The 21,065-nt window shown below is 36.9% G+C and overlaps 1 protein-coding gene across 1 annotated transcript in view; it reads right to left on the reverse strand.

The window, feature by feature from the left end:
- The window catches only part of LOC111142135 (synaptotagmin 1), a 552,723-nt gene that overhangs the window by 51,001 nt on the left and 480,657 nt on the right, over positions 1-21,065 (reverse strand). The window lies entirely within an intron of this gene.

Consider the following 21,065-nt stretch of genomic DNA (forward strand, 5'->3'; position numbering starts at 1 on the left):
AAAACGTGTAGTATGGAGTCTTTAACCTAAAATAATGATAACGATGAGAACTTGCTATTTCTGACACTTAGAGGAGCATTTAGAATCTTCCCTGTACTAAGCCACCATCATCTTTTACCTCCATTTTAAAACCCTCCCTCCGCCATCTTCTACACAGCAACATTCCACAGTGCTGGCAGATCTCCTTATTGTCCTCTTATTTAAGAACATTTTACCAAAGTGCTGTCGATGCCTTGATGCCCCTACAAGCTGGCTCCTGCCTTACTCTCAGTCCTAATGCCCTGTCCTTGCCCAGTACTGCACCGAGATCTGGACAGGCCAGCCTTCTAGGTCTTCCTCAGACTACAAAGTTTTGTCCCATCTCAGGACCTGGAACTCATTTTCCTTGTTCTTGGAACCCTTTCTTCCAGGTTTTCCAGCATCTTTGTTCTCCAGAGCTAAGTCCATCCCCTCGTTCACCCTCTGTGATTCTGCGTGTCTTTTTCAGAGACTTTTCTCCACGCAGCATTCGATTGTGCCCCTGAGCCTGGGTGTCTAATAAAACTTTCATTCTTTGAGCTCTACTTCTTTATTCCTTTTTTTTTTTTTTAAAGATTTTTATTTATTTATTGGACAGAGATCACAAGTAGGCAGAGAGGTGGGCAGAGAGAGAGAGAGAGAGGGAAGCAGGCTCCCTGATGAACAGAGAGCCTGATGTGGGGCTCAATCCCAGGACCCTGGGATCATGACCTGAGCCTAAGGCAGAGGCTTTAACCCACTGAGCTACCCAGGCGCCCCTACTTCTTTATTCTTAATCAGAAAAAGAATGATTTCATTTAACCTAGTTTTGTGCTAGATTAGTATTACCTGGGAAACATTAAAAAAAATAATTGTTTCCTGTAATCTTCAGCTCTCAGTCTTGAGATAGAGCCTGGGCATCTGTATTTTAAAAATCTGCTAGGGTAACTCTGATATACTAAAGATCCAGAAAGTCTGGACCAATATCCCATTTAATATTTCAATATTTTAATATTAAAATGTGCTACAAAATTATCAAATATAGTCTCCTAGCATGTATTGAAGTGAAATACAAAGTATCAATTTAGGCAGGAACCACCTCAGCCAATCATCCTGTGGTGTGGTGGGGCGATCTCATGATAATAAGTCTTTCCTTACTATTGTCTGGAAATCTGTTCATGTACTCTTTGAAGCCTATAAAATGGTTTACATAATAAATACCTCAGTTTCTAAAGTATTAAAACATTTGATTTAGAGATGGATATAGATAATTTCATGTCTGAGCATTAACCAATTAAAAATTATGTGTCTAGGTATAGTAATTACTGGGCAAAGTATTACTGAGTATTTTGCAGCCATATTAAGACAAAGTCTTGATTGTCTCATGGATTATAAGAATGTCTTCTTAACTTTATTACAATGATTAACTTAGGAAAATCTGGGTATCTTTTTTTTCCCCCCGAGTATGGTCTGAAGACCTTGTTTACTAGAAATTTACTTTTGATATACTACACATCAACTTGTTTTTCTTCCCCTTGATATTCCTGTACATTTTCTCCTTTCATTATATTCTTTGAGTAAAATATATACCTTACATAGAATAGGAGAAGAAATATCTTCATTAATCAGAGATTAATAGTAAGGTCTATAAATACTGAGCTCTCTATTTTACTAATTAATCTATAATGAAATCATTCAGAAGAATTTTTGTAGTGCAGACACGATTGATTGATGTCTCTTCTATAGCCAATCTTCTCTCTACCTTTTCTCAAATGAGAGTAAAGAAAATGTGCGTAATGCCTGCTATGTATCAGGTCTTTTAAAAATCACTTGGCATTAAAAAATGATTAAAATTATATGTCTGGTATATAAAAATTTTTCAAACATTGGGATTCTAATGAGATTCATCTATTTAACCTTAATTTTATTGATAATTATGGAAGTAATTTTATGTAGACAGGCTAATCCATTTAATGACTAAATACTAATGATTAGCAAAACACCTAGAGTGTAGATATGCCATTGGTAAGATTAAATTTATGGTCCAGTTGTTTTAGCATTTCGGTGGTAAGAGGGAAAACCCATCATCTGTTTTTTGAAATGATGCTATGGAAATCTTTTTTGATGAATTCTAGCTAGGTATTTCAGGTTGTTGATGTGGACTGAAATAAGTTTTCTTTAACATAAAATAAGCCAAATAGATGCATTCCTATCTCAGTAGTCAGGCATTCTTAAATGTATGAATTTTGAAATGTGTCATCCTCTAAGATGAGATGTGAGAATAAAGGGTAGGACATGTGTTGTCAACTTCTGATTGGTATTGATCTTTATGAGTTTAAATGGATTCATATTTGGATACTGAATCATCCTGCAGACTGTGTCATATACTGTATAGCAATCTATCTTTATCAGTGCTTATCAATTGCCTATACAGGTTAAACCTGACACACTGTTTGAGCTTCTTCCTGTAATTTTTTTCTAGCTGCATTTTCACTGTTTTCAATTTTTCCTTTCCAGCAAAAGCAATATTATTTCCATTTTGACAACTGCTTCAGTGATATCCTAAATTATATTCGTATATGCCGGTCTATTGCAATTCAAATTAATACCTAGCTATATACCTCTAGCATTTACCAGGTACTTATCACCCAGCTATCTGGGCTACGTGAACAGTTTATGTATTTGTCTGATTTTAAATAATACATTTTACAATACAGATGCTAAAGCATTAGAACAGATTGCAGCCAAGTAATGTATTCTCTCTTCCATGCAGTCCCTGCTGTAGCTCTCAAGTTAGTAAGCAACAAGGTATACATTGAAATGGCTGTGGTTGCTGGTCCTCACTTTCCCAAATGGAACAGCAGAGAGATGTTAGGGTTTGGCGGAGGGGTAAATATTGGTAGTGTTTGCTCTTTTTCAAAGAGCAGGGGGAATCAGAGCAGAATGAAGTGAGGGAAGATGGAGGGAGGCTGACAGAAGTCCGAAGAAATATTTTCAGGATTGTCTATCCAGACATGGTTAGACTACATCTCAGATTTCTTTAACTGAACCAGATCATTGTTAATTAAGCTGAATCATCTCTATATATATCTCTCTATAAATTATACATATAAACATATAAAAATTTGTCTTCTTAAACTTTGCATTATCTTAAATTGGTTTACCTCTTGATTCTCTTTCTGTACTTTCTTTGTCCTTTATACTCTTAAGTAAGTTTTATGTTACAAGTAGGGAGTAAAGAAGTATCTTCCATCTTCCTGTTATCATTTGCTGTATCAAATCATTTCCTGTCATAATTTATGTGTCTGTAATCTGTATTTGCTAGGTTCTTATATACTCTTGGAACAGCTGATGTTACAATCTATAGTAAAACTGTCTACATCATTACTTCTCATATTACATGTAGTTTTTCACAATGGCAAAAAAAGTTGATGTGGTTTTGTAGGTACATTAGAAAATAAAGATTTCTTAGAAAACAGTTGGTGATTATTAGTATGTTTTAAAATTGTTGTCCAAAGTATATTTCCATGGAAACTTGCCTAGTTAGATATTTCAGACATACATTTTAAAGATTGAAAATATGGCCATGGAGATACACTCTTAAAACAATATCCAAACTCTTCTTCCTTTGGAGAAACAATGATTAGGATTAGGTTGTTCTATCTCCTGTATTTGTTACCCACTCATCCTTCAAAGAAGATTATTTTTGTGGTGGTACATGCTGTTCATTTGGTGTAGATATAGCATATTTGGAGTATGAGTTTAAAATGTATAGAGATTGGAGAGCTATCAACAGATTGATATCTTCCATGTAGTTTACAAAATTACTCTATATTGATGACCTCATTGTCAGTCATGACCTCTAGTATTCTGTCTACTGTCTTTCAAATCTCAAATGCAGGTTTACACTCCTTGGTATTTTAAAATTTCTTGGTTTCTGATCACAACAAATCCGCTATCCTGAATAAAAATCTTATTTTCCTTTCAGTTTGCTGAGGGCTGTAATCATGTGCAATTCTGTCTACCATAACTGTTGAGGGACCAACTAAAGATTCTATTACAGAGATTACAAAAGATAATGTCATCTTGTCCTTGCTCTTGGCAGTATCTTTGCCACATTCAGAAAACAATGAAAATAGGCCACTTTAGCTCTTGGCCATCTTCTTAATACATACTTTGGAGTTAATGACCTGTGGACTGTGTCATTCTTCATTGAATTAGTTTTTTTCATTCTTGGGGGCAGGGGGTGGGGCGCATTTCAAAAATCTTAAGCAGTAGGATTCTGGCCTCCCCAGATGTGTACATTTCAGAGCCAGAAAGGAATTTTAAAAGCTGCTTTTATGGTTTGTTAAAAAAAAAAAAAAAAACAAAAAAAAAACAAAAAAACCCAAAAAACGAAAACCCTGTTAGCTTTTGTGTTTTGTTGTATATCTTTGAGCTAGTATTTCCCAAAGGGTGATTCTTCAGAACTTTGCATCGAATAACATTGAGTTAGTCATCTGCAGATACCTGGGTCGCTGTCCAAGAGATAATCATGATCACTGTGGGGGGTGTGTGTGTGTCTGAGCACCCGTATTTCAGCCAAGTCATCCAGGAGATTCAGATGCATTCTGCTGATAGGAAACAACCGTATAAGCACTGGGCCCAGGGTCCATGACTGCTCTTGAGTGTTAAGACTATTGCTTGCTCCTAGAACATAATTTGCACTGGGTGGCTGGAATGAGTGCACGAAAGACTTTGAACTCAACGGAAGAGCTTGGACATGGAACGAAAGTATTCTAGGATACTTGCAGTGTTCCTGCGATGGGGTGGAGCATTCTGTGGTGAGCTAGGAGAGGAAGCCTGAATGTCGGTAGGCTGCTAGAGCGCAGTACAGATCAGTGATTCAGAAGCCAGACAAACTTGAGTCCCAGCTCCACCTCTGAAGTCCCGGACAGTTACCTAAACTCTTAAAGTTTCAGTTTCCTCCTCTGCAAAATGATAATGACAGTACCTGCCTCCAAGGTTACGGTGAGGATTAGGCGGGATCTTCTCTGTGAGGCTCATAGCACAGTGCCTGATTCATATCCAGTACTTAGCAAATGCAGGATCTTAAGTTATTCCAGTTAATTAAAAATGCTCTTAGCTGTCATTGGCTGTCATATAATATAGGGCTTACAAAGCCTATCAAAAGACATGATACAGGGAAAGGTATAGACAGCTCCTACTGGAATTTTTACAATGCGCTACAGATTCACTGTCTTTCTGTAAAAACTATGGTTGATATTTGTGTTGCTAAAAGATAAGATTAGTAAGATAGTCCCTAGTCTATTGTGAGTGTGCCTTGAGTCAGAGAACTGATATTTCCACATTTTTATTTCTTGTCAGGGTTTGTTAACGTGAATGAGAATAATGTGATTACATACAATTCCGTAGCCAGTAGAGAGAGTCCTGGAGTGTAATGGCAAGTGGGATCAGTCTCCTTCCTAAGCATGTTTTTCTGAATTTTATGGCATAGGCAGGTTTCTGGCACTGTGAATACACATCCTTAATGACATTCAAGGGTGAGTTCCATTGGAGTTCATTAAATGGCAGGATTTAGGTGTGTCACGGGCTTAGCAAAGGAGGGCTGAAATCATGTATATGTATATCATGTCCTTGAATGATATTTTTAACAACATATTTACCCCTGGAAAATTGGGATTTAAAGTACTGGCTTCTTCCATAAATTTTTCTTGTGAATAGAACATGGAAACTCCTCTTAAAATTTCTACCACTACAAAATTTGTGCTGTTTCAAGCCTATAGTTCTTTCCCTGGAACAAATAGTGTTGTTTTTTGTTTTTGTTTTTGAAAGAAGTAAGACAAACCGTGTGTGTATGTGTGTATGTGTGTGTGTGTGTGTGTGTGTGTGTGTGTGTGTGTGTATAAGAGAAAAAGGATATAGGTAAAGGCAGCAGTGGTAAAAGATGGGCTCCGAGGAACTGGAGAATTATTACAAGTGCTCTGTAGATATTTTCTGACCCAACTCAATCTATAACCCCCTATAGCTATATGCATACATTTTCAGATATTTGTACAATGGATAGAAGAAAATGTGCACAGGACATGGAGGCTCTTTTAATGTAACAATGTGACTTTGTTGATGAGAACTTAATGTCCTTCATAAGCTGTCAAAGATTTTGGATTGAATAGATCACTAATTGATATGTTGATAATATGATTATATGATCTTATAATAAAAACCTACTTTGTAAGAAAAGATCTAAAATGTGTGCACTTAATCTCATGTATTGGTCAAACCATTCTAAAGATTTATTTATTTATTTATTTGACCGAGAGAGATCACAAGTAGGCAGAGAGGCAGGCAGAGAGAGAGGGGGAAGCAGGCTCCCTGCTGAGCAGAAAGCCCGATGCGGGGCTCAATCCCAGGACCTTGAGATCATGACCTGAGCCAAAGGCAGAGGCTTTAACCCACTGAGCTGCCCAGGCGCCCGTCATTAAACCATTCTAATTCCCAACAGTTATTTGTATGCCAAGCATGAATAGTCTGGATCTATACATAATTAGATATTAGGGAAATTTCCAAGACCATTTAATAGATATTGTAGTCTCTCTCTTAGCAACTATTACTTGGGCATTTCTTAAGCATGTACTGACATTATAAATAACTTTCAAAATAAGCTAAATCTTAATTAGCATCCCCAACAGAACGCATATGAAGAGAATTTTATGTATCATCCTTAATCAAATGCACATAGAAAGAATAATAGAATAAGAAAACTGTGATCATAACTGGCTAGAAATATTTAAAAAATTTCTGTATAGCAGGGGACATTTAAATAGCTTCATATGTGAGCTATTTGACTATAATTTGACTATAATTTTTATTCTCTACAGTGACTTCGACAGGCCGGCTTATTAAATAAAAAAATAATAGAATCATTGATTTAAAGATGAAAAGACCTCAGATGTCAAATAGTTTAATTTTTTCTTTTGAGAGATTGATGTCTGGACAAGCTATGTGACTTGCCCATGGTTATGGTTCTCATTATGGCGCGATTGCGGTGATCTCTTCAAGCAAAAGTGTACGGTATGTCAAATATTTCTCTTATGAAGGATACCAGTGACATAAAATATTCAAAGATGATAAGGTGGGTAAGAGGGTGAAGATCCCAGAAGTGCTGAAAATGAAGACAAATTGAGATGAGATAGACAGGTTAAGATATTAATGGTGATGGTGATTTGGAGTGTCTCTGATCTCAAGCTCATTTCCTTGATCCCCTACAGGCAGGTGGCTGGGCAGACTTCATTGTATCAAATGTGTTCAGAATGACTTTGCAAAATGCCACGATAGTTACTGTTCCAAAAGAATGTCTTTGACATGTGTGAAGTCCGAGTCATGAGAATAAGCAGGAAGGGCGAGAAGGGCACAGAACTGTGGAAACATAGGCCATGTACAGGATGGCAGGGGAAGCTAGGCCACTGTGGGGCAGGGATGCCCACAGACCCAGCCGGGCAGGGCGACTCTGGGCGGGAATGCGTGGAAATGACGAACTTCAGGAAATAGCCCTGAGAATTTTTGTAGATCATTATGAGGTTAGAGATGATGGTTGTGAAAGATACTTGAAAACCTAAACACTAGGGAATTCCAGGCATGCAGGGTAGTTATTAACATTTTATATAAAAGTTTAATGGTCCTGGAAGATAGTCTATGCAGTAGAACCCAAATGGAGAAAATGGGGGGGGGGTGGAATTCCAATGACTTTTTTGGGGAAAAGTGTGTCTATTTCCAAAAGAATCTTATATTTGTGTGATCCCAGGGTCCTGGGATCGAGCCCCGCATCGGACTCTCTGCTCAGCGGGGAGACTGCTTCCTCCTCTCTCTCTGCCTGCCTCTCTGCCTACTTGTGATTTCTGTCTGTCAAATAAATTAAAAAAAACAAACAAAACAAAACAAAAAACAACTTTGAGGCTCATTTAAGAATCTTATATTTGTAAACTTTTTTTGGTTAGAAATGTATCCTAACTAGATTCTCTATGATAACATATTTTAAATGTTAAGAATCAAATTTCTGCAGAGGGATGTTGTACCTTTCTTTGGGAGTGTTTAAAGTAATCTTATCTAAGTAAGGCCAGGGACTGGACAACTCCCGCAGGTTAATTCAGGGCCCAGGATAGGCAGTGTTGATTTAGAGTAGTTCTAACAGCACAAAGACAAGGTCGGAGACCATGGCAATGACCTTCACATGCACCATCTTCATCCTGAGCTAGCCTGAGTTACCATAACAAATTTTGTTTTCCTTTTAGCTGCAGACTCTAGCTTGTTCACTACAGGCCAGCTAAGCGACAAATGCTGGAAAAGAAGCAATCTTTGGAGAGCCATGAATCACCATGTACTTTCTCACCTGAGACACCAGAGGCAATTTTATTCATGCCTTTATTTCTTTCAGGTACTACGCTTATATCAGATATATTTTCCTGAATTAAGAAACAGGTAATGAAATTTATACCTACAGTTGACTGTGCCCTCAAATTGGTAACTTTGGCCCAATATACCAATTTATTCTGAAGCACATAATATCCTGCATATAAGGTCTGGCTTATAATTTTGCCCTGACACCATTTTGAATTGTACATCTTGGCACTCTGACATCGGTAATTTGGGTAGCACGACTTTAATTGCGTGGATGACGTTTTGGGGGATGAGCATGAAGATTCTGGTTATATTTTTAAAGTGAATCAGACTTGAAAAATCAATGAATATACATAAACCTTGATTGAGCACCCACAAATAGAAAAAAATACACAATCCCGAGAATTCATTTCCAATAACTGATTATATGGTCCTTGTCTCTATAGAGTTTGGGAGAAAAATTCTTGATACCTGCTTGTTCCACAGTGTAATCCAATATTCCTCCCATCCCTATTAGCTATTATTATAAATTGCTTGGTGGGAATAACCATTACCAGAAAAGATTAAATAATCAAACAATAACTCAAAAGATCAGGGAATTAAACACCTATGTATAAACAGATTAAGAACATAATGTCTGTAATTCAGGAGAATGCCAATTAAACCTATCCTGTAATAATTCATATTTTCTCACATCTGCCAATGATACTGAGTCAACTTTCATTCTTGTTTGCTGATATACTTCTATTCAAAACCTGAAATGTGGGAACTATTAAATCATCATCATGGCTCTAAGTATATGGTGCCCCAGATATCCCAGGAGAGACTGTGAGAAACGTTTGTCAAAAGTCCATCTCTGTGCCATAGCATTTTTGTCTCTAACCCGTGTGGTCAGGCAATGTAAAGCTACTGAAACATTTTGTCAGTGAATGCAGATTTTACATGTCGATGCTTAAGTGGATATTAAACACTTTTATATCTCTCTCAGATATGACCACTCTGGTTACAGATCCCTGTTACATGATACCTTTCTGTTTAATACAAAACTGTTCAGTTGGTTTTGTCTTTAATACCCATGAGTTAAAAAGACCTGGAAGAGGCTGTCTAGTGATTTTTGGCACACAAATCTAATCATGGAAAATTTGGTTTATACTGTTTATGAAATATGTACTATAAAGACTTTTACACAAACTTGCATATTAGCAATTGCAATGAGCCTATGTTTAAGAGGTGGTTAGGGTAAATACTTAAAATCTGCTGGGTATTTTCAAAGCTGGGAACTTTTCACTTGCTCTGTTGCTGGTATAATTCAGCCCTCTGTGAAATACGAAAACATGATGTATACGGAGAATTCGTTTCTACTAAGACTCCATTTTCTTTATTTCTGGAAAAATTATCTAGATTAAAATGATCACCTCTCAGCATACCCTCAATATTAAGTTCTTCAGAAGAGGGTAAGTACTCTGGTTGAATAACGAGAGCACAAATATGTTCTGTATGATGCTAGTTTTCCCAGAGAATTTCCAGTTAATAGGCATGATCCAGGAAAGGTTATATTCGAGGAGCCAGTTATCACAGTTTCATTTTTAGAGTGTTCTAGAGGTGAATTTATCTTATTAACTCATAAAGAGGAATTTGTGCCTTTTAGAAAGGCACTGCTTTACATGATTAAGAACTGAGAAGTACAAAGTAAAATTCCTCTCTGTGTTTAGGCTTTATTTTCATGTGTCTGTAATCTAGGGATTCACTCTTTCATAAGAAGAAAGAATTTAAAAGCTATTGCAACAACAAGTAAACCTAATTAAATGCTGATCATTCCACTGTTTTGTCTAACTGTCACTTCTGCAAGGGACAACAGCAAAATGTTCATAAAGGGTAGTTAGAAAAGCAGAAGGATTTTGTTTTGCTTTTTAAGGAAGAACACTTAAAAAATTAGCTTGAATAGCCATCTGTACCATATGAATTTATTTTGCTATTGTACTCTATTACTTGGGATAAAAATAGTTAGAAAATGGCAATGTCTGTTCTATAAAGCATACTAAGGCCTCTAACAGGCTAACAATAAATATTTCAACAGTTGTGTTAAATGTGGGTAAATTTCCCTTAGAGCATTCGTAGAAGATGGCAAGTGACCCTATATTATATGTAGTACCAAATACCACAGACTACCTGAGAGAAAATCTTATATTTTATGAGTAGTCTAGAAAGGCTTGCTTTTCTGCAGTATTTGAATTTTGTTTAGTAATTCAAAAAGGGGACTGTGCTGTGACATTGACATTTCATCAAATACCACGAATCTCTATTTGGTGTTTGGAGTACAGATCATTGCTATTGTTTCAAATCTGCTTTTTTCCTCTGAAACCCTATACTCACATTAGTGCTAAGAGGAAAAAATGCTGAAACCATATCATTTTACTAAGCGGGATCATTTCCAGAAGAGTAGCACAGTGCCTACATCCTCCATTTTGGAGGAAAGCTTTATTTAGAATTCTTCTACCTCCTCTGATTTCTCCTTCTATTCCCCCCCCCCTTTCCTTTTATAGATTCTTAGTTATTTGAGTAAATAACAAGGGGACAGAATCACTCACCCATTTTTTCCCTGGCTAAGTACATTAGGGGTCAGAAAAGGAGTTTCTCTGGAGAATGTGAAAGGGAGCAAAGCACGTATTTCTGTACTTCTCTAGAGTCCCTGAGGTTAGTGGGCCTTCTGAACATTGAATTGTATGGAAACGTGAGCCTGAGTTAACGGGGGCGGGGGGCAGCGGGGAGAAGAATGTTTCAGGGAATGTAAGTGTTATAAGGAGTTTAGTGTTCTTGTACTAGGAATAAACTTCAGAGCACTATGGGCACATGTATCTTATTTTCATGAAATGCCTTCCACTTCAACCTGAGAACCATCTATTACCGACCGTTCAGTCATTTCCCTGAAGTAACCGGTTCCCATGACTGAGAGCCTGGGGTCATTTCACTATAAAACATTTCCTTAGCGAGGGGAGGGGGGCGCTGAGGAGGGGGAGTACCTTGACAACCCACTGACGAAAATGGTCTTATGAGTCTGCCTCCTTGTGAGACACCCCCCCCTACACACACACACACACACACACACACACACACACACACACCTGCCCCCCCTCCGCCCCCATGGTTTCATCAGCAAGCAATGAAATAGGCTCCTGGTCCTCGATTTTCATGTAAAAACCTATCTGTCAGAGGTAATTACCTAGTCAGATATCTGCACCTCTGAGGTGAAGCCAGAGATCATTATAATACTCTGTAATTAGTGGTTATTATTTTATCTGTTCATGCCAGAAGTGAATAAAAGGCACCTCTCAGCTGGACAGTCCTACCCTAACAAGACATGGAAAACACTAATTGTCGGCATTTTCTTTGCCATGGCAACTTAAAATCAGCTTGCTTCCAAGTACTTTGTAGCTCAACCAGGCTCCTAACCTGCACATAGCCAACGTGGCATTTCATCCAGGAGTATCTAAAGCTTTAGCCCGACAACAGGTGTAGGTATTATCTTGACAAAGACCTGCATGAGAAGCTGCTGGTTTTTCTCTACGGGGATAAGAAGTACATTCTGGACTTGTTCTTGGCAGATGTTATTCTGACAGAAATTCAGAGTTCAAATCCTTCAAGCCCCTTGCCCTGCCATGTGCTAAGACGGGAAGTAAGTACATAGAGCTGCTCCTGCATTTCAAGGCCGAGCTGCTACCTGGACCTTGGCTTTGGCTACTCTGCCCTTTGCTACCATGGTGGTCCACTTACATTATTTGAGGAGATCTTTTGGAACTACCTGATTCAATGGGAACTTGAGATAGCCTCAACTACAGGGTTTTGCAGTTTAGATATACAGTTTAACGTTTGAACAAAGGGATAGTTTCCTTTGGAGACAGCAAAAGATGCATCTCTGATGCTGTATAAAAAAAAAAAAAACAAAACTGTTTTAAAGTAGAAATCAGAGAATTCAGAATCCCAGTATTATAGCTTAATATAGGCCATTGATCGTCAATTTTTCAAGAACTAAAAAGTATGGTGCAGTAGCTAGGGTCCTGGACTTCAGATTCCTTAGTTCTTTAAGCCATAGTTATCTTGGCTGCAAAATGCTGATAATGATAGCGTATATTTCCTAGAATTATCCCAGGAATAAAATGAGACAAAGATTGTCAAATATTTAGCACCGTGCCAGTGCATGGTAAGGTCTGAATAAGGTAGCTATTACTTCTGCTCCATCAGACAACATGGTATGATTACATGTTGGTGAAATCTTTTGTGGGTCTGGCATTCTGGGACACATAGTACATTTCTCTGCCTGACCTGGGGATTCTGCATGGGAGAATGCTTAAGCAGGACCAGGAAATTTGGGGTTTCAAGAAGGTAGAAGGTGCAAGTAGGTATCTCTAGGAGAGGGCAAGGTTGAGGGGAGAACCTCTTTTGCAAAGCTGCATTGGGGGTTTGCAAGGATGACTTCTTCCATTCCTGTGAAACAAGCTGTCTTCACTTTGAGGAAAGCACTCGATTGACCCCCTGCACAGATAGCAGTGATAGATATTTGCTGACTGGCTGACTGAATAAGGTGTAAGTGTGAATGAATATGCTCTGGGAACACATTTCAGATTTTATCTTTGCCAGAGCGTCTCTCTGAACTCCTATCTGTCTTCAGGGTATGCTAATTAGTTTCTGCTGTTAATATTTTCTCAAAAGATCTAAATGACAGGTGCTGTTTTACCTCCTTTTTTAGGGGGAGTTGAAATAGTGTTGAAAGACAGGCCAAGGTGAGCGTTAAAATTGTCATCTTAATAGCAAAGGGAATCTTTTTAGGTAAGATGGGTCAATTCTAAAAGTTTTCCAAAGATATCAAATTGTTTCTGGAAAGGGGGTTTAGGCTCACAAATCAGAAAACCTGCTCTGAGTTAGAAGGCCTGGTGTAGGTGACTGGTTCACTCGTTTACACTTTGAGAACTTGGTAAGACCTTTAACTTCCTCAGTATTTTTCCGTAGCTTTTCGAGGGGGTAGACATCAGCTGTCTCAGCTCTTTTGTGACTGGAAAATAACGTACCCCCATGTAAACTAGTAAGCACAGTGAATGGCAGAGAGTAAGCCCTTGATAACGGTTACTATTGTTTGTGTTCTTGGGTAATCTTCATATTAGTAAACCTGCTTGTCAAGGTTCTGGTTCTATCAGTTGATGTTTCAGTACACAAACAGCTGCGATTACTGTATTGAGAGGCGAAAAACACAACAGAGAGGTTTGTTTGAAATCCCAGATGTCCTGGGGTTTGCTACCACGCTTGGAAATAAAAGATTTCAACCAATCCAAATGCTTGGGCTAAGACTTTCCATAAAACACCAGGAAGCTTTATGTGGATTTGTGTAGTTTAGACTTCTCTTTGAGGTTTTAAGATGATTAACAAAACCGTTATGTATTTTCAGGGTCCCTAGAGGACTCCTTTGGAATGGTATCACAGCTGGCACATTTTGGTAGCCTTCAGAAGGCTAATTTTCTTTATTTCTTGAAAATGTACATGTCATTAACCAGACATTTTTAACTGAGGTTTTAAAAAACAACAGGGTTTTATTTCCTGGTAGTCTTCTTAACCTAATTAAATAAGTGACTCGTTATTTCAAGCACATCCCACTCTCTTGCCTGCATTTTGGTAATTTGCTAAAGACTTCTCTGCTGATATGTTTATTGGGTCTGTGGTCCATTTACTAAACTGTAATCAGAACTGAAAATGATGATGAAAGTTATCAGAACCATTATAGGAACACAAGAATTAAATGCATTTCTTTTCTCTGGAGGAAATTAGCCTGTAGGGAGGTGGAAGATAACAGATCCCTGATCTCCCATTTTGAAAAACACCTTGACACAAACCCTGTTTTCAAACATACTCCTCTTTTTTTTTTTTTTTTTGTTATGCCTTAATTAATACATCTTTTGCACTAATTTTGGGATTTGAGTTTGAAGAAGTTACATGTAAAAATTGGACAGTAATAGTATTTCATGCCTAACAATGTAAATTCAGAAATAGAAAGGCAAGTTTTATAATATCTTCTATATAATATTTTCATTTATGCTTCCTGGCAAAGTCACAGTAGTACACCCTTAAGTCTCTAAGTTATTATTTTTTTTAATCCTCCGTCTACTTTTTTCCATTTTATTTTTTATTGTGGTAAGGGTACTCTTTAATCCACATTCTCTATTTTCCCATATTCCCCATTCACCTCCCCTCTGGTAACCATCCGTTTGTTCTCTATAATTAAGAGTCTATTTCTTTGTTTCTCTCTTTCCCTTTGCTAGTTTGTTTTGTTTCTTAAATTCCAAGTATGAGTGAGATTATATGGTATTTGTCTTACCCTGACTAACTTATTTCACTTAGCATTATACTCTCTAGCTGTATCCATGTTGTTGCAAATGGCAAGTCTCATTCTTTTTTATTGCTGAATAATATTCCATTGCATGCTCTTCTTTATCCAGTCATCTATCAATAGACACTTGGGCTGTTTCCATAGTTTGGCTATTGTAAATAATGCTGCAATAAACACAGCAGTGTATGTATCCCTTTGGATTAGTGTTTTTGTTTTTGTTTGTTTGTTTGTTTGTTTTTAGTAAATACCCAGTAGTGTGATTGTTGGGTCATAGGATAATTCTGTTTTTAATTTTTTGAGGAAACATCATACAGCTTTCCACAGTGGCTGTACCAGTTTGCATTCCCACCAACCGTGCACTAGGATTCCATTTTCTCGTTATCTTTGCCAATACCTATTTCTTGGGTTGTTGATTTTAGCCATTCTGCCAGGTGTGAGGGGATATCTTATTATGGTTTCGATTTGCATTTTCCTGATAAGTGATGTTGAGTACCTTTTCATGTGTCTGCTGGCCACCTGTAGGTCTTCTCTGGGGAAATGTCCATTCATATCTTCTGCCCATTTTTTAATTGGATTATTTGTTTTGGGGTATTGAGTTGTATCAGTTCTTTATATGTTTTGGATACTAACCCTTTATCAGGTAGGTTACTAGCAAATATCTTCTCCCATTCCTTGGGTTGTCTTTTAGTTTTGTGGATTGTCTCCTTCACTGTGGAGAGGTTTTTTAATTTTGATGCAGTCCCAATAGTTTATTTTTGCTCTTACTTCTCCTTTGCCTCAGGAGAGGTATCTAGAAAAGTATTGCTATGGCCAATGTCCAAGAGATTACTGCCTGTGCTCTCTTCAAGGATTTTTATGGTTTCAGGTCTCACATTTAGGTGTTTAATATATTGTGAGTTTATTTTTGTGTATGGTGAAGGAAAGTGGTCCAGTGTCCTCCTTTTGCCTGTTGCTTTTCAGTTGTCCCAGCACAATTTATTGAAGAGACAGTCTTTTCCCCATTGTATATTCTTTCCTCCTTTGTGTAAGATTCATTCAACATATAATTGTAGGTTTTTTCCTGGGTTTTCTTTTCCATTGATCTATGTATCCATTTTTATGCCAGTACCATACTGTCTTAATTAGTATGGGTTTGTAATATACTTAATCTGGAATTGGTATAACTCCTGTTTACTTTTTCAAGATTGCTTTGGTTATTTGAGGTCTTTTGTGGTTCCATACAAATTTTAGGATTGTTTGTTCTAGTTCTGTGAAGAATGCTGGTGGTGTTTTATTAGGGATTGCATTAAATCTGTAGATTGCTTTGCATAGTATAGATATTTTAACAGTATTTGTTCTTTCCAATCCATGAGCATAGAACATGTTTTCCATTTCTTTATGTCATCTTGTATTTTTCATCAGTGTTTCATAGTTTTCAGAGCATAGGTCTTTCACTTCCTTAGTTCAGTTTATTCCTAAATATTTTATTGTTTTTGGTGCAATTTAAATGGGGTTGTTTTCTTAATTTCACTCTCTGCTGCCTCATTATTGGTGTAGAGGAATATCTGTACCTTGATTTTTGTATTTGATTTTTTACTTTTTTCCAGTAAAGCCAAACATGTGACTTAACTTATTAGATCTAGTAGTCTTTGGTGTCTTCTTTAAGATTATATATATATATATTTTCATGTCATCTGCATATAGTGAGAATTTCCTTCTTCCTTACCAATTTGGGTGCCTTATATTTCTCTGTTATGACTAGGACTTCCAGTACTATGTTTACTAAGAGTGGTAAGAATGGACATCTTTGTCTTGTTCTTGACCTTCAGGGAAAAGCTCTCAATTTCCCACCATTGAGTATGACAAACATACTCATTTTTCTATTGAGTTAAGGAGTCATTGTCCTGATTTTCACAAATCTCTTAAGATCTGTATGCAAGTAATTGATGTAAGAGCTTTCCCAATTTGGGCAATAAATTCATCTACTAACCATTTTTAGTTATATTTAGTAATTCCCTAAATGAGGAATTTAGTTGGATCAGTGTGTGGGCATTCTGGCATGTTCTTCAGGTTAATCACTGCTGATCTGGATTCCAGTATTTAAACTTTGGTTCTTGGCATGAGTTCATGATTTAATGCTAGCATCTCATTAAAGGCATTTGCCCAACTGTGAGTCATGTTTTGTTTTTATAGCCCCTGGGGTCAGTAAATTGTGCTTTTGACCTTCACAAGTGGTTCTTATATTAGAATGGTGTGAAAATCACTGACAAATTAGGACTGAGACTTACCTTCCCCCAAGCACCCAGTTTTCTTGAGAAGTATTTGACCTAACACTATATAAGTTTAAGGCTTGCAGCATGATGGTTTGACTTACATATATTGCGAAATGATTACTACAATAGATTCAGCTAACATCGATTTCTTCCTACAGATATAAAAGGAAGAAAATATTCTTGTCTTGAGAACTATTAGAATTGACTACCAACTTTCCTAAATATGCTATAGAAGTATTTGTTACAGTCATCATATTGTGTATAACATCACTAATACTTACTTTATAACTGGAAGTCTGTACCATTTAACCACCCTCCTCCAATTCTCCAACTCCTGGTAACCACAAGTCCGATTTTTTTTTTCTATGATTTTGTTGTTATTGTCATGGTGGTTGTTTTAAGATTCCATGTAGAAGTGAGATAATCTGTCTGACTTATTTCACTTAGCATAATGCCTTCAGGACCCATCTGTGTTGTTGCAAATGGTAAGATTTCCTTGCTTTCTATGGCTGTATAATATTCTGGTGTGTGTGCATGTGTGCACATGTGTGTGTATGCTTGTGTGTGTGTATCTAACAACTTTAACCATTCATCCATACATGGACCCTTAGAATGTTTCCATGTCTTGCTTATTATAAATAATGATGCTGTGAACATAGGGGTGCAAATACCTTTTTCAGTTAGTGTTTTCATTTCCTTTGGTTGTATTTCCAGAAGTAGAATTGTTAGATCATATGGTGGTTCTTTTTCTAAGGTTTTGAGGATTCTCCATACTGTTTTCTATAGCGTCTGTGATAATTTACAATTCCACCAATAGCACACAAGGGTTCCCTTTTTTCTACGTCTTTATCAGCACATGTTATCTCTTTTTGATGATGGCCATTCAAAAGGCATGGGTTGATACCTCATTGTGCCTTTAGTTCCCATTTCCATAATGACTAGTGATGTCAACCATCTTTTCATGTACCTGTTGGCCTTGTGTATGTCATCTTTGGAGAAATATCTATTCAGATCCTTTCCTTATGTCTTAAAAATTTGGGTGGTTTTTTTTGATAGAGTTGTAGGAATTCTTCATGTGTTTTAGATATTAACACCTTATTAGATATATGGTTGGCAAATATTTATTTTTTCATTCTGTAGATTGTCTTTTTACTTCATTGATGGTTTCTTTTGCTGTATAGAAGCTTTTTAGTTTGATGTAGATCACTTGTTTTTTTGATTTTTGTTGGTTGTGCTTTAGGTGTCGTATCCAAAAAAAAAAAAAAAAATCATTATCAAGATCTGTGACAGGGAGCCTTATCCCTATGTTTTGTTCTAGGAGTTTCATGATTTCAGGTCTTATGCCTAAGACTTTAATCTGTTTTGAGTTAATTTTTGCAAGTGGTGTAAGACATGGCTCCAATTTCATTCTTTTACATGTGAATATCCAATTATCCCAGCACCATTGTTTGGAAAGTATCTTTTCTCCATAGATACTTCTCCATATATTTGGTTCTCATGTCAAATATTGGCCATATATACTTCAGTTTATTTCCAGGCTCTTGATTCTGTTCCATTGGTCTATTTGTCTGTTTTTGTGCCAGTACCGTACTGTTTGATGATTACAGCTTTATCACATTGCTTGAAATCAGGTGATGCCTTCTCCTTTTCTTATTTTATTATTATTATTATTTTAGCTATTTGGGGTCTTTTGTGGTTTCATATACATTTTGAGTGTTTTTTTTCCCTACTTCATTAAAAAATGCCATTCAAGTTTTTATTGAGATTTCATCAAATCTATGGATGACTTTTGGTAGTTTTGAAATTTTAACAATATTCCTCCCATCCTTGAGCATGGGATGACTTTCCATTTGTTTGTCCTCCTTGGTTTCCTTCATCAATGTCTTGTAGTTTTCAGAGTAGAGATCTTTCACTTCCTTAGGTTTATCCTCTCTCTCTCCCTCCCTTCCTTCGTTTCTTTCTTTCAAGATTTTATTTGTCAGAGAGTGTGCATGAGATTGAGACTGAACAAGCAGGGGGAGAGGAAGGCAGAGGGAGAAATAGGCTCCCAGATGAGCAGGGAAGTCCAACAGGGTTTGATCCCAAGACCCTGGGATCAGTACCTGACCTGAAGGCCCATGTTTAATCGACTAAGCCACCCAGGTGTCCCAGTTAGGTTTATTCTTAGGTACTTTGTTTTTGATGGTATTGTAAGTAGAATTGATTTTTTTCAAAAAATTTATGGTTAGTATATAGAAATGCTACTGATTTTTGTACGTTAATTTTGTGTTCTGTAACTTGATTGAATTCATTAATTTGATTTAATAGTTTTTTGGTTGAATCTTTAGGATTTTCTATATATGAAATCATGTCCTCTACAAATGCAATTTTATTTCCTTTCCAATTCTGGTAACTTATTTTTTCTTGCTTGATCATCCTAGCTAGGACTTCGAATACTACATTGAGTAAGAATGGTAAGAGTGGGCACACTTGTCTTGTTTCTGTTCTTAGAGGAAAGGCTTTTATCCTTTTACTATTGAATATGATGTTAGCCATGGCCTTGAGCTATGGCTTTCGTTATGTTGAGACGTTTTCCTTCTATGTCTAATGTGTTTTTATCATGAATGGATGTTGAAAAAATGCTTTTTCTGTGTCTATTGAGATGATCATATGATTTTCTATTAATGTGGTGTATCAAACTGATTTTGTACATGTTGAACCACCTTTGAATTCCAGGGATAAATCCCAATTGATCATGGTGAATGATCCTTCTAATGTGTTGTTGAATTTGGTTTGCTGGTATTTTATTGAGAACTTTTAGATCTATATTCATCAGGGATATTAACCTTTTTCTCTTTCCTTACTAGTGTCCTTTCAAGTTTTGGTGGTAGGGTGATCCTGGCTTTTTAAATGAGTTTGGGAGTTTTCCCTTCTCTTTGTTTTGGTTTAATTTTTGTTTTGGGGAAAATTTGAGAAGGATTGCTATTAATGAGACTAGCTTTTAATGTAGAAGTCTATAAGGCCACTAAACTAACCTCATCAATTGATTTTTTTTTTTTTAAGATTTATTTGAGAGAGAGTGAGAGAGAAAGAGCAAGTAGAGGGAGGAGCAAAGGGAGAAGTGGAGAGAGAATCCCAAGCAGACTTCCTGCTAATTGTGGAGTCCAACAGGGGCCTAATCCTACAACCCTGAGATCATGACCTGAGCTGAAATCGAGAGTTGGGTGTTTAACCAGCTGAGCCACCCATGCCCCCTGACCAACTGATTAAAAAAAAAATTCTTTACAAATTCATTTCTGTAAGTTGTTCTGTAAATACACTATGTAATCCAGCTTGAGTAGGAAAAACCAAAGCATTGTTTTCCAATAGACAATTTTTCTTGGGAGTGTTAAGAGTTTGTATTTATGTGTCAGATTCTGTAACAGAAGATTCTCCAAACTATGTCATACTTGTGATATTTCTGAAGGTTTCTAGACCTGTCCTAGAGAAAGGCAGGTATCAGTAAATTGGGTTGGGTTGGAAGTATTTCATAAAGGAAATAAACCTTGAGCATCTTCTAGTTAGGGAAAGATTTGTAAGAGGAAATTTGAGTTTGGTAATCTGGGGAGACAAGTATTTTTTAGTTTGGTGTGTAGCATAAAGAAGGCATATAAATTTAAGGAGAGGATTAAAAGTGAGGATGAGGGTAAATTCCATGGTTTATGTTCTGTGTTTTATATAGTTAAGAATTAGATAACATGAAGAATAAGTGAGGGGAGGAAAAAATATAAGCATGAAAGATACCTTAGCCAGTAGCCTTCAAATGTATTTCATAAACACATAGGAATAATTCATTATGGTTTAGCTGAAGAAAAAAAAGTAATTTTCCATGTTAGGTTAAAAAGTTAAACTTTTGGGCACCTGGATAGCTCATTTGGTTGAGCATCCAGCTTCTGGTCTTGGCCCAAGTCATGATCTTAAGGGTGTGACATCAAGCCCTGGATTGGCTCAGTGTAGAGTCTGCTTGAGATTCTCTCTGCCTCCCCATGGCCCTTCCCATCCTCCACCCCAAGCTTGCTCTCTCTCTCTCT

Source organism: Enhydra lutris, unplaced genomic scaffold, assembly GCF_002288905.1.
Source record: "Enhydra lutris kenyoni isolate GAN:26980312 unplaced genomic scaffold, ASM228890v2 scaffoldscaffold7, whole genome shotgun sequence".
NCBI lineage: Eukaryota > Metazoa > Chordata > Mammalia > Carnivora > Mustelidae > Enhydra > Enhydra lutris.